The following is a 13,855-nucleotide window of genomic DNA, read 5'->3' as shown; positions in this document are numbered from 1 at the left end:
CCCTTTTCCCTCCCCCCCAACAGCAGCAACAGCCAGGCGTGGGTGGGAAACTCCAGTCTGCCCTCTACCCCAGCAACAGCAGCCACCAGTCCCTAAACCCTGCCACTTCCCCCAGCAACAGCGACAGCCAATCCCTAATCACCACCCCTCCCCCATCCAGTACCTCCCACTGACCTTTCTCCGGCAACCAATCAGAACAGGGCATGGCTTCGACCAATCAGCCTTCCCCAGCCCCTATAAAACTGTTGCCTCTCCCTCAATAAAGTGGACCTGCGTGTTTACCTCATCTCCGCGGTAGTTCTTCTGCCGTGTGCCCTCCAGTCCTGAGAGCCCCCAACAAGGGCCTAGCCTCCCTTGTCCCCAGTTCGTCGCCTGCTTCTCCGGGCGACCCCCTCGTCGCCGGCTTGGCCGGGAGACCCCGTCAGCCGAACCGCGCAACCCCTGTGAGACCGACCCCTCGTCTGCTGCCGGACCGACCCCTTGTCCCAAGCGGGACCGACCCCTCGTCCCAAGCGGGACCGACCCCTCGTCCGCAGCCAGACCCCACCTCTACCGACCGAGCAAGCCGCCGCAGATTTCCACGCAGCAGCGACACCCTAGAGCCTCGTGTGCCCGAGCAGTGCAGTTCCTAAGGATCTGGGCCTCAGTGTGTGTCCTCCCCCCGGCAGATCCTACACCAGGGGGTTCTCTGTCTCTGGAGCCACACCATCGGCACAGACTTCCTTCTTCTTCTTTCCTGGTGAGGAGATCAGAAAGAAAGTTTCTCTTCCTTCTGTGCTTGGAATCTTAGTGTCCTTGGCCTGGCCCAAGAACTCTGACTCCTGACCATCCTGGGCAAAGCAATATCTGTCCTGGTCGTTCAAGACCCTGGACAGGGAGACTCTTTAGGAATAGAAAGTTCTTCCTAATGTCTAACTTCGATTGCAACTGCAAAAAATTTAGTTGTGGAAGGTATGGACAGTTAGAGCTGGGATGGACTCAGTTAAACGACTGGCAGAAGTCAGGCGGCAGAGGTGGGCCTGGCCTCCGGTCTCTGTGCAGAGCCTTTCCACCCTGCCAGGTCATCGCGTCCTCTCTGTCCTTCCTCGGTGGACAAGCTGCCCTTTTCTACAGCTTGAAAACAATATGCTAAATGAAAGAAGCCAGTTGAAGGGCTAGAAAAAAGCCAGTGTAGCTTAAATATTACTAAACCTTTGTAACCAAGGGTTAAGAATTATATAGATGCCCTTGTATTATAAAAAATAGCAAAAGGTTAGTATCTGAAATTGCTGAACCTGGCTGGAATTAGCCTAGATCTGCTATTATCATGGTAATTCTAAATAGGTCTCATCCTTATTGGTTACAGGAAACTTAGCCTCTCCCTTGTGAATAACCTCTCCACCCTCCTGTTTGATAGCCACATGGAAAACATTGTGACTGACCTCTACTCTGCACTTTCCTATCCCAGAATCTTGACCTCTGATAATGATAATGATTATAACCTTGTAACTCACCCTGTTTGTTCCCACCCCACCATGTGCAACCCCTTAATGTTTATTGATGAAGGAAATTGTGTCCAGCTCCACCCCAGCTATCCATTAACATCCTGATGGTACAAAATATTAGAATTTCTGCAGTGCAGGGAGGCTGATCTGAGAATGTACATCTCTTGTCTCTGTCCTGCAAATAAACCCTCTTTTCCTTCCTAGCCTGTCAATGTGTCTGTCTTTCTGCCACACTGAGTGCAGTGATTGCGGTAAGAGATGGGGATTAAAGGAAGGACACTAATTCAGCCTGGGGATAGTGGTAGGGAGAGAGAGAGGGAGAGGTCAGGGAAGGCTTTCTGGAGGTTAAACAGTCATGTCGAAGGTTGAGGAGTTGAGTAGGAGCTAGACAAGTGAAGAAGGGGGTTGTGATGGGAAATCAGGGAAAGTGTGCTTCCAGGCAAAGGGAATAGCATGTGCAAAGGCTTAGAGATGTGCTCACGAGAATAGGTCACTTGAAGACCTGCAGCAAAACTTAAGTAGTTCAGCCTGGCTGGAAACCCAAAAGTGGGATGGAAAGGGTTAAGAGATGCAGCAGAGAGAGAAAGGAGGGGCAGATCAACTGCAGCCTCTTTAGGATGAGGCTCAACCCTGTCCTCCTCCCCAGACCATGCTGAACAGGGGCCACAGTGCCAGGCAGAGAAGAGATTGGCCAGGGTCAGGAGCAGTGACACCAGCACCACCAGCAGCAGCACTTCCTTGTAGGAGGCCTTTCCTGGCACTGGGCACAGAAGGTCAAGGTCAGAGGTGGACTTGGACTTGATGCTTTATAACCCCTTAGCCACCTCTCCTACTGACCACAGACTCTTGATGTACCTGTCACATAGTGATAACTCTCCCAGGGGTGACTGTGACCAAGTCTCAGCTGACAGGGTTGGAGACAATGCAAGAATAGGCCACGCCCTTGTCTCCAGGTCCCAGTGAAAGCCCAAACACTTGTCATCCATGAAGATCCCACGGGGCTCGAGACCAAAGCCAGTGATCCCCTCCTGCTGGCAGCTGTAGGTAACATCACTGCTGTTGGGAGCCCAGTAGGACAGGAAGTCTTGGCACATCTTGTAGGGCTGGATATCCCCTGCTACAGAGATGAACACTTGTACCAGGGGCCTGGGCACTGCATCTGGGCAAGAAGAGAAGAGCAGATGGACGTTAAGGGGACCTGGGCCAGGCTTACAGCTCTGGCTCTGAAATCCATAGGACTGGTTTGATGTCACCACTGACAAGGCTACCCTTGCTCAGAAACCTTGCCTGGCTTATCCTTGTCCACAGGACGGAAGTTGAACTCCATCACCTACTTCAGCCATACCTCCTGCTGACCCCACCCAGCCTAATTAATTTATGGTTCTTCCATACAGATCATGTTCTTCCATATCTTTCATGCGTTTGTAGGGCTCATCTGGGCACCTATGTTTTTTCTTCTTTTTCTCCTAGAAAACTGCTATCCATCCTTCAAGGCCCAGTTTGGATACATTGCTTAACACCCTGATTGGGAAACCTTCCCTGATAGTCCAGGTAAGGCTCTGAGCTCTCCAAGCACATCGTCCATCCCTTTCTTGTAGCACTTCTCTCACTATATGTCAGTCAGCCTATGAAAGACCAAAGCATTTATTAAGGCAAGCAAGAAAAAGACATGCCTGGCTTTTTGGAGCTTACAGTTTGATAAGACAGATAATGACAAGTGACTATAAATAACTAAGAAAATAATTATAAGGGTGGAAAATGCTGTGGAGAGGAGCCCAGGGAACTGTGGCTCTGTTTTGTTATCTCAATAACCCTAGCTCTCTAGGGCTGGCAAAGAGTAGGGGCTTGAGAAATGGGCCATGGAACAAGCTGGTGCCCTAGTGTCTTAGGCTGTGGCTTCCCTTTTCTGTGTAGGTTGATGAATGAATCCTGAACCTTAGTGGCAGTGGGGGCCAGCAGGAGAGCATTCTGGTGACAACAGGAGAGTTCAGTTTCTGACAACATTCTAAAGTCAAGCTGAGTAAAACCTCATTAATACCAGCTCAGTCAGATGGGGTTTGTGATCTGAAAAAAAGAAATGATTTGCTGGGAACACTAATAGTATAAACAGAGATTACAGGGGGGAATATTTACACTACTTAAGAGGACAAGCTGCTTCCAAACACGATCAGGCACAGTAGAAACACCCATTTTTTTTTCTTTTTTTTTTTTTATTGACTTTGTAATAATATTACATTAAAAATATATATGTGAGGTCCCATTCAACCCCCCCCCACCCCCCCTCTCCCCCCCCCAACAACACTCGTTCCCATCATCATGACACATCCATTGGATTTGGTAAGTACATCTTTGGGCACCTCTGCACCTCATAGACAATGGTTCACATCATGGCCCATACTCTCCTCCATTCCATCCAGTGGGCCCTGTGAGGATTTACAATGTCCGGTGATTACCTCTGAAGCACCATCCAGGGCAGCTCCATGTCCCAAAGACGCCTCCACCTCTCATCTCTTCCTGCCTTTCCCCATACCCATCGTCCACCATGTCCACTTTTCCCAATCCAATGCCACCTCTTCTATGTGGACATTGGATTGGTTGTGTCCATTGCACCTCTATGTCAAGAGGAGGCTCAGATTCCACATGGATGCTGGATGCAATCCTCCCATTTTCAGTTGTAATCACTCTAGGCTTCATGGTGTGGTGGTTGTCCTTCTTCAACTCCATCTTAGCTGAGTGTGGTAAGTCCAATAGATCAGATTGTAGGTGCTGGAGTCTGTTGAGGCTCAGGACCTGGCTATCACATTGTCAGTCCAGAGATTCAAATCCCCTAAATATATCTTAAACCCCAACATTAACTGCACCTCCAGCACATTAGCATGAAAGTCTTATGAAGGGAGATCCCATCTGAGTCCAGATTCATCACACATAAACACCATTTCCAAAGAGGGGCCATCTGCCCTGGTAGTTAACCCCATCGGCCATGACCATAACTCCCATGGGTCTCTTTAGCCCTCAAAGGAACCAATATCTGGGGGTTGTATCTGCTTTATCTGTCTCTCTGACTCTGCTCAGTTGTGCATGAGGGCAATCCTTCTGCCAGCCTCCAGACTCTTTTTTAGAAACTCATAGCCATATAAACTCATTTCTCCTTTTCATTTCCCCCTTACTTTAGGTCAAACAGCATTTTAAAGTCATGGTATTTTATGTAGACGTGGATATTCTGCTGATCCGCATTGAACCTTCCGTATAAGGTCATTTTCCAGTTGCATCATCAGTTGGTAGTTGATAGTGGTCCCTCAGTGCCAGGGAGGCTCATCCCCGGGTGTCATGTCCCACGCTGGGGGGAAGGCATTGCATTTACATGCTGAGTTTGGCTTCGAGACTGGCCACATTTGAGTAACATGAAGGCTGACAGGAGGAAATTCCCAGGCACAATGTTGCTCTAGGCCTTGTTCTTATTTTAGGTTTATCAGCTCACAGGCATAGTCATTAGGTTCAGGGGCTCACTGTTGAACCCTCACTCCCTCCCGGTCCCCGCCACTGTACCTGGGAGACTGTTGCTGCTCCCCTAGGGACCACGACAGAGCACCACTGGCCAGGAACCCAGTACCCCCCTGCTGTGGTTTTTAATTGTTGCCACTATGAGTATATCCAAACATTACCATGCACACTGGACATATGTTCTGTACAGCTCCCTGTCAGCCATATATCACCTGTCATTGGTATCCCATACCAGTATCCCTCCATTGCCATTGTTGAAACACTCTGTGATCCAGAACTCCCCGAAATTTGAAGCCCAATATAATGTCATGGTCCCTTACTAGGGAATGGCATATAGCGATGGGTTTAAAGGATAGATAAAGAACTTGAATAAAGTTAGATAAAGAACTTAGATAAAGAATGTTGACTTGAAAAAATTCCACATCCTATCTTTTTCTTTCCCCCCCCCCCCCCCCTAATTATTCAGCTTTTCTTCACAGGAGTCCTAGACCACAGCAATGTATATATATATAATATACAGCACTCCCACACATCCACCAGAAAACCTTTTCCCTTCCACAGTGATACTCTTACGCCCTATTCATATCATATTTACTTAAAGTGATGTACAGAGTCTGAGACATTAGCTTTCTAACAAGGTAACATCTGTCCTTACATTATGGTGCATACTTTAGGATACACAGTTCTTTACATTTTTAGTTATCCTATGTTTTACATTATGGTTTACATTATCAGTCTGTCATCTCCTATATGTTATGGTGTAATATTACATGTTTTATATCCATCCTTGTGTACTCTCAAGAAACTCCTCTCTTACCCCCCATTTACTTTGGTTCCACACATTTAACGTCCATTTTCCCTTCCACCTTGGTGCCCACAGTGACAGCCAACCTCCGTTTCCTGAGGAGCCACTTCCAGAGATAGATGGAATAGTGTTCACGGCCTAACTTGCTCAACTGCCCCAATGCCCTGGGAGCCACCCTTTCTCTCGAGGGATACAGTTCCCTCTATTTGATGGCATTAGTCCTCCCCAGGATGTGGGTTCACCCCCACTCTCACTACTTGGGTTTCTACCCCATGGTGTCACCCACTCTGGCAGAATGAGCATTTAGACATTCCCCAGGAGCCCGTCCTGCATCAGACCCTCCCCTCCGAGCATTCTAAACAGGTAACCCTCTTTATTATATTTTGATATGATTTTCTCGGCATTTTACTCTCCACCAACACCTGACCCTCTCCTGTGTTCGTATGCTACCCCTCCCTCCCCCCCTTTTGGGCAACGTTACCCATCCGTCCCTCCCCAGCCACCCTCAAACCCGCAAAGCCCCAACCAAAGGCAACCCCTTGCCCCCCTTTTATCTCTTCTTTGTGTTCATACTTACCACCATCTCGTCTTAAATTCCACCCTTGCAGACATCGGCTCATATCCTTCCTCCACCCTCCGATTTCCTGTAAGCCTATCGTTCAGTCTCTTGCTATCTAGGGCAGCTTGTTTATTTCATATCATTGAGGTCATGTAGTATTTGTCCTTCAATGTCTGGGTTGCTTCACTCAACATAAGGTTCTCAAGATTCATCCATGTTATCACATGTGTTTGTAGTGTGTTTGTTCTTACAGCCGAGTAGTATTCCATTGTGTGTATATACCACATTTTATTGATCCACTCATCTGTTGATGGGCATTTGGGTTGATTCCAACTTTTGGCAATAGTGAACAATGCTGCTATGAACATTGGTGTACATATATCGGTTTGTGTCCTTGTTTTCAGTTCTGCTGGGTTGACATGCATTTCTAGTAAGAGATCTGCTAATTCAAATCATTCTTATCTATTGTCAAGGCAGGGCTCCTAAGGACTGCTTCTTGGTGTCTCTGTGCAATTAGTTCTAATCATGCTATGTATTTGGAAGTAATAAAACAGCAATTTCCTTAAAATCTGTAATTCAGATGCTGAAAACAAGGCATTTTAGAGCTTAGTGGTATGGGTTCTGCATGTATTTTCACATTCAGTGTCCTCATTTCCCATGTGTGGCAGCTGACACTCAGGGGGAACAGAATCCAGCACTGCCTGTGTGGCTGTGCAGATTATTTACTGCACAAGGGCTGAAGGGTAAGGAGTGGGGAGGGCTGAAATCCAGCCAGCCCTCTGCTTGCCAGGCCATACAGCCTATACAGTGCTGTGTGTATCCAGAAGGGCAGCCATCGAATTCCACAAAGGCACCCCAAGCGGCTCACTCAAGGACAGTGATTACTCTCTCTAAATTCTCCTCCTGAATTTGCTCAGTGGCACTGTCTCCTTCATTGTTTTCCAGCTGCCATCCCTACTTCCCATTCAAAAAGAAAAACACATGCTCAACATAGTATTTCCCATTTTCACCTCTTTCAAGTATACAATTCAGTGGTGTTAATGAAATTCACAATGGTGTGCTACCATCCACTAACCATATCAAAACTTTCCCATTACCCCAAATAGAAACTCTGTGCACACTAAGCATTAACTCCTGAATCTCCATGTCCTCCCCTGGTATCCTGTAATCTATTTTCTCTACAAATTTGCATATTCTAGTTGTTTCATGTAAGTGATATCATACAAAATTTGTCCTTCGTCTCTGGCTTATTTTACTCAACATGATGTTTTCCAAGTTCATCCATGTTGTCACATGTACATACTCCCCATTATTAAGTTCAAATATTTCCCCCCAACTCTCTCCATATTTCTGAGGTTTTATTGAAAGACTGGTTAGGGTCCCTTACACATCTCTTCTCACCCATTAGATAGGTAAACGAGAACTGAAAGGCCATACTTCCTTGATTAGTAGAAATGTGATGGAGATGATGGTGGTCAAGGTGGTGATGGTAGAGGTTGTGGTGGAGGTGGAGGTGATGATGGAGGTGGTCATAGAAGTGGCAGAGGTGGTAGAGGTGATGGTGCGAATGGTGGTGGAGGTAGAGGTGATGAGGGAAGGGACGGTGGTAGTGGAGGTGGAGGAGGTAAAGGTAGATTTGCTGGAAAAAGAGGCCCAAGCCAGCCCTGAGCTGAATTACACTCTCTAGCTAAGTGCTGAATGCAAGTGTATGACTGATTCATATGACATCAAGGCGCTGTCCCCTGAAAGAATGGCAAAAAATAAAAACAGTTGCTTTTATACCAGTGGATTTTGGAATGGTGCATAACCAAGACAACCCTTGAATGATATTTACTTAAAAATCTTTCTATATACATTAAATGGAGCTCTTTTAAGAAATATAATATAAAATTTCTAAAATTTTAATTATAGTTTAATTATAATTTTATTTTATAAAATAAAAAACCCACTGTGTCATGGCTAAATTAGCCACATTTTTTTCTTTCTTAGTGGCACACAAAACAATTCCATGCCTTATCAGCTATGATGATGTTTCAGAATTGGTGAGGTATACACCAGGCCCATCCTAGACTTTTTCACAAACATCAATGCATTTCACCCACAGAGCCTCTCTACATAGTGACTTTGCAATTCTCATTTTACAATGAGAAAGGTAATGCTCAGGGAAGTTAAGTATTGTGCCCAAGGCCACTGAAATGAGAAATGTCCAAGCTGGACTCCAACTTGAAGTTCAGACAAGGACCATGTGATGGCAAAGGCTGGCCGCCTCAGATAGGAGCTCCCCAGGAAGGTTCCCTTAGATGTGCCTGCCAGGGAGCAGCCGTCCCCTGATCACTAAGCTAGTCAGAGGCATGAGGTTTCCGGATCCCGTGCTCCCAGCTCCCCTGACTGAGGATTCCTGTCAGGTGCCCCGTGGAAGGTCGTAGGGTGGGGAGCTGGTGTCAGGTGCACTCACCGTACACTTTGAGCTGCAGGGTCTTGGTCTGAGCCTGGCCTCCCGTGTCCACCAGCAGCACAGAGAAGTTGCCGCTATCTTCAGACACCAGTGGCTGGTGCTCCAGGCTGAGGTTGCTGTGTAGGTGGGCCCAGCCCAGGAAGTGGGAGTGGTAGAGTCTCCTGGGAGCCCCGGAAAAACGTAGCCAGAAACTCCTCCGAAGGCCAGAGAGATCTCCAGAGGTCCTCGTGGATTTGGAATCTGGGAGGGGGGTGCTCTGCCACCAGCAGCACTGAGTCCCCCACCAGCCCCTGCACTTGGGCTCCAGTACATGCAAAGGGCAGCAGGGCTGGAAGAAGAGAGAACCCGTCACTCTGGTCTGCCCCTCGGGCCTCATCCCTCTCCAGCATGTGCTTGAACTGTGTGGCACTAATGAGGGTCCCTCCACCCACACCTCCTCCTTTTGGTTTGGGAGTGCATTGTGCCAGGTACTGGGAATAAGAGAAAAGAGAATCCGGTCCTCGTGATGATGGAGCTCACAGAGGAAGGCAGGCACTTACACAAGCAATTAAAATATATCAGGTACTAGAATGTGGAAGAACAGGATGCCAAGAGAGAACACAGGGGGGATGGTGGGGAGTCCTCTTGTGACCTTGGGGGCTTAGAGAGGAAATGGAGAAGTGCTTAAGCTGAGACCTGAGGAAGAAATGGGCATCAGCCAGGTCAAGCAGAGTGCAGCAGGGGCAATGGGAAGTGCTGCGGGTGACGCAGGAGCGTGCACGAAGGCTGGGGAGAAAGCAGGTAAAATGGGGAACTGAAAGTAGTTCTCTGCAGGGAGAGTGAGAAATTACTGCAGAGGGTGGCGGGAGTGGGATCCTGCAGGGTCCTGAAAGCTACATTGGAGTTTGGGCTTTTATTCTTAGAGTCATGGGAGGGCTCAGTTTTAAGCAGGAGAGTAACATGATTAGATGCATGTTTAGAAAGATCACACCAGCAGAGGAGGGGAGAGCACTCTCGAGGTGGGGCAAGACCGAGGCTGTTTATATTCCTCCAAGGGAGAGGAGACTTGTATTGAGGAAGGTGGCCCCTGGGAGTGGAGGAGTGGCAGGAATGGAGAGAGATGAAGACAAGAGTAATCAGGAGGACAGGGGCAGATTATATTTGGGCAGTAAAGGAGAAAGAGGAGTCCCCAGGCCCTTCGGGTCCACTAGGAGCCCTTCTCTGTCACTGGGAACACTGGAGGAGATATGGACCTGGTGGTGAGTGGGTAAGATGCTGACTCGAGCTGGGGGCATATTGAGTGTGAGGCATGTGGGGAACCCCTTGCCTGGAAGTGCCCTCTTGCTCCTTCTCTGGCCGATGTCTGCCACCCCCTGACCTCCCCCTCACCTTGGGCAGCCTGGTCTTCCTCTGAGACCCCCTGGTCTGGGCTCACCACAATGACTGTCTTATCCTTCTGTTATTACTGTCAGCTTATGAGTCAGTGTTTTCTGCTACACTGTGAGTTCCTCAAGGGCAGTGACACTTTCCTTTTCATCTTTGTGCTCCCAGTGCCCACCACTGTCTAGGATGTAGGAGATGCTCGATACGTTTTATTGAATGAAGGAATGCATTTGCTGAGGATTTCCCTGAGTGTTAAGCATGGGGGCGCAGGGCAGAATAAGAAGACTGATTCTGGGAGTTTGACTCAGGAGGCCTCTTCTGGATGAACTCTCAGCCAGCCACAGATCCTGCCTCTCATCCATTTTATTCCCTTCCCTTGTCCTGACTGGTGATGGCTTTCAATGTTAATGCAGAATAGAGACATAACATATAAAGAGATAGCCCTGGATTTTAATCAAGACTCGTAGGGTTCATCTAGCCTTGGCTGTCACCAATTCATCCTGTGACCTTTAGCAAATCTCTCCCCCCTTTCTAGGCTTCAGATTTCTCACTTGTAAGAGGTTTGCACCAGATCAATCCTACTGATTTCTTCCACCATTAAGAGCACCTCACCTGTCACATGATTTGAAAGATTTTTTGAGCTAAGCAGACTGAGGCCTACTTTGAGGGCTAAGGTATGTTTCTACCACACATTTAGAAAGGCTGAAGAAACCTGCAGGGTCTTTGAAGACCTCAGGGCCAGGAACCCAGGGGAGGGGGCCACTGGACAAAGCAGTTTAAAGTCCCTACGAGTCTCTGATGTAAATAAAAGTGTCTTGGTCATTGCCACCCTCTGCTTCCATCTCCTGGGCTTGTAATGATGGCCCTTGTCACATCATTCACTCACTTGCTCACCAAAGAAGTGACCCCAGACAACAGACAAGATGGTGGGATCACCCAGTGTTGGGAGAGTCCTGACATATCAGTCATTCCAACATCACACACTCACCAACCACCCCCAAGCCCACGTCGTCCATATTTAACCTGCTCCTGCATCTTATCCTCACCCAATATCTACCTCTCCTTATAGAGACCTGCAGAGAGAGCAAGCTCCCAGCCTCCAGCTTTCCCACAGGCTGTTGGAAGGACACTCCTCAGATGGTAGGGAGCCCTGTTCTACTCTCCCCTCCCCATCCCTCTCCAATCTGTATTTAGAAAGTTCATATGTTACCACTGCCAGACCACTCAGCATTCCCACACCAATCTCTCTGAACCACCAGGTACCACTGACCTTGGTTTTAACTGCCTTGGACCATGAAAGACCATGGGTCTTATGGATGCACCCACTGATGCTGCCTCTTCCCTCCCAGAGTTGTGCATCTCTGCATCTCTCTAACTTTAATTTTTGCTCAGGAAATTGCTCCACTCTTCCCAACCCTTCTCCATCTCCTGGGTGCTCACTCAGGGTGGAAGGGCCCTGCCCAGATATCTGGCAAGAGGCAGCTGGAGAGTGGCATTCAGCTCTCGGAGAACAGGTCATCCACCAGCCTGATTTACCTTCCCAGAGAAGCAAACTCTTCAGAGACCACATAGCCACCTTCTCTGGAGAGGCAGCAAATTCTCACAACCAAAGTCCTGGACATTCCAGGTCAAGTGGATGCACGGACAGAACTGTGGTTCTTCTGGAAAGTCCCATGTCTACAAGGAGGAATCTTGACTCAGAACAAGATACCCTAAAACTGAACATATCCAAAGTAAAGTGGAAATTGGCTAGAGGTCTAGCTGGGCTTTCTTAGGAACAGATTCTTGTAAGTCAGCCTCTTTCACATGGCCATGGTTAGCTAATGTAATCTCAGGCGGCAAGCTCCCTCACACAAGCCCACATCCTCCTCGCTTAATGCTGGGCTTCCTTGTATACAACCCTCCCCAAAGCTGTCTGTCCTTCCCATTGTAGCCAGAAAGAGCCCTCTAAATTGCAATTCTGAGCAAGACACTTCTCTTGTGCCTAAAATTCTTTTGTGGCCATCCCAATGACCTCAGGATAAAGGCTCCAACCCTCAACCGCCTTTAAGACTCTCTTGCTTTTCCAAGCTGATTGTCCATCTCCACTCTGTTCTCTCTAGACATTTCAAGCCATGGTTAGCTACTCTCAGAGCCACCTATGCCACACTTCCAAGCTTTGTAATTGTTGTTTCTCTACCAGGCACAACCAGACTGTTCCATTTATCCTTCCAGACAGCACAGTTGTGTCAGTAGAGGCCTGCTTCAGAAGACCTTCCTTGCCTGAGTGGGAAACTTCCTCTTCTGTGCTCCAGTAAGTAGGATGTCTACCCCTTTGTCTTTGCCCTCAGTACATTGCTCTGTTACTGTTTCCTGGTCTTCACAGACTGTTTTGCCAACAAGGTCTTGTACCCTGTCTGTGTCTCCCACAGTATGGAGCACATTATGGATGTTTAATGAATATTTGTTAATGACCATTCACTAGGAATGGCCACATATTTGACACCCTATAAGCCTTACGAGTCTCCACTGAGAGGATATTGTTGTCACCTTTTTAGAGATGGGGGCACTTGAAAATTAGAGTGAGTGGGGCACCTTGCTGAAGTCACAGAATGGCTGGGCTGGGATTTGAAACTCAACCTTCAAAGCATGGTCTATTTTGCCACAGCTGCCTCCTCACCCTGTTTCTCCTTTTCCTTTGTATCACTTGGGAAGTCTTGGGGAGAAATTGTTGTTTCCCTCCCTGCTGGCCCAGTGTCTGGTCCTTCAGCACCCCTGGCTTGTCAGTCATTTGGCTGCTCTGCTTTGGACCTGGGGAGGAACTAGGCATGGGATAAGGAGTGCATGGAAACATTTTGGGATAGAATTCCCACCCTATCAAAATGTAGAAACAAGACACACCTGGCACGCAAAGGCCTATCCCAGACAGGTACCTTCTATGTGAGCACAGAGAGTCAATGCTGCAGGGAAAGAGGCCTTGGCTTAATATGGGGCAGGGCATTTTTCTCAAGAAGGTGGATTTTGAGCTGGACCTTGAAGGTGGACATTATGTGGATACACTGAAAAAAAAAAAAAGGAGAGGACCAGAGGTTGGGGGTGGGCAAAGTCTTGGTGGTGAGAAAATACAAATTAAGGTCCAGGGATAATGAAGTCAATAGCAAGAAATCCATTAGGGTTGAAGTGTGTCAGAGTGGAATGGGAGGTTGTGGAAGAGATTGTGGATGCCTTGAAAAGTGGATTAAGTAAAGCATACCTTGGAGATATCGTAGGGTCAGTTTCAGTTTCAGACCATAACAATGAAGTGAATATTGCAATAAAGTGAGTCACACAGAATTTGTTGGCTTATGCATATGCCTAAAATATCAATGTAATTAAAAAATACTTTATTGCTGGGGAGCTGATGTGACACAGTGGTTGAGAGTCAGTTTCTCATGTATGAGGTCCTGGGTTCAATCCCCAGCTGTTGCAACTGAAAAAAAATTTTTTTAAATACGTTATTGCTATAAAAAATGCTAACTAAAAAAGAAAACTGCTAACCATCATCTGAGCCTTCTGGGTCATAATCCTTTTGCTGATGGAGGGTGTTACAGCGATGTTGATGGCTGATTGGCTGATGACTGATTGGGTGGTGGTTGTTGAAAGTTGGTTTGGCTGTGACCATTTCCTAAAATAAGACAACAGTGAATTTTGCCAAATCAACTGGATTTTCC

The 13,855-nt window shown here is 47.6% G+C and overlaps 2 protein-coding genes across 2 annotated transcripts in view; one reads left to right on the top strand and one right to left on the bottom strand.

Moving 5' to 3' along the window:
- LOC111763539 (V-set and immunoglobulin domain-containing protein 8-like) overlaps window positions 1-13,855 on the top strand; it is a 146,313-nt gene that overhangs the window by 31,619 nt on the left and 100,839 nt on the right. The window contains 3 exon segments of the mRNA XM_071207296.1: window positions 2,955-3,035; window positions 11,236-11,306; window positions 12,349-12,459. The gene's annotated coding sequence lies outside the window, so the exon portion shown is untranslated.
- LOC105745887 (Fc receptor-like protein 6) overlaps window positions 1-13,855 on the bottom strand; it is a 304,798-nt gene that overhangs the window by 233,940 nt on the left and 57,003 nt on the right. The gene's annotated exons all lie outside the window — the stretch shown is intronic.

Source organism: Dasypus novemcinctus, chromosome 13, assembly GCF_030445035.2.
Source record: "Dasypus novemcinctus isolate mDasNov1 chromosome 13, mDasNov1.1.hap2, whole genome shotgun sequence".
Taxonomy (NCBI): domain Eukaryota; kingdom Metazoa; phylum Chordata; class Mammalia; order Cingulata; family Dasypodidae; genus Dasypus; species Dasypus novemcinctus.
Note: the sequence above shows the minus strand (reverse complement) of the source record. Positions and strands in the feature narration are given on the sequence as shown.